The sequence below is a fragment of the Mizuhopecten yessoensis genome, unplaced genomic scaffold (assembly GCF_002113885.1).
Source record: "Mizuhopecten yessoensis strain PY_sf001 unplaced genomic scaffold, ASM211388v2 scaffold8123, whole genome shotgun sequence".
In the NCBI taxonomy this organism is placed as follows: Eukaryota; Metazoa; Mollusca; class Bivalvia; order Pectinida; family Pectinidae; genus Mizuhopecten; species Mizuhopecten yessoensis.
The window spans coordinates 1,724,438-1,724,899 of record NW_018407390.1 but is presented as its reverse complement, the minus strand read 5'-3'; positions in this window follow the sequence as shown (position 1 = coordinate 1,724,899).

Sequence of the window (462 nt, the reverse complement as noted above, 5' to 3'; positions counted from 1 at the left end):
AAGGGCAACAACTTCTGCAAAAATAGTCGAATCAATTTTTTGTTCTAAGAAACATAACTATATATCATGACTATAACGATTTCCAAGTTTAAAAGAAATCGGTCGAAAATGTAGGAGATCGCTGGATAAAAATCAAATACTGAAATAAACAAAGGACAATAACTTTTGTAAAAATTGTCAAATCAAAATTCTTTTCAGGGAAACACAACAACATGTCATGATAATAAAGCCTAACAAGTTTCAAAGAAATCGATCAAAAATTGTAGGAGGAGATCTCCAGACAAAAAATCAAATACTGAAATAAACAAAGGTCAATAACTATTTGCAAAAATATTCAAATCAAAATTCTTTTAAGGGAAACACCACTTCATATCATGATTATAAATTAATGTATACCAAGTTTCAAAGAGATCAGTCAATAAATGTAGGAGATGGTCAATGCCGGTCGGACGATAATACTCA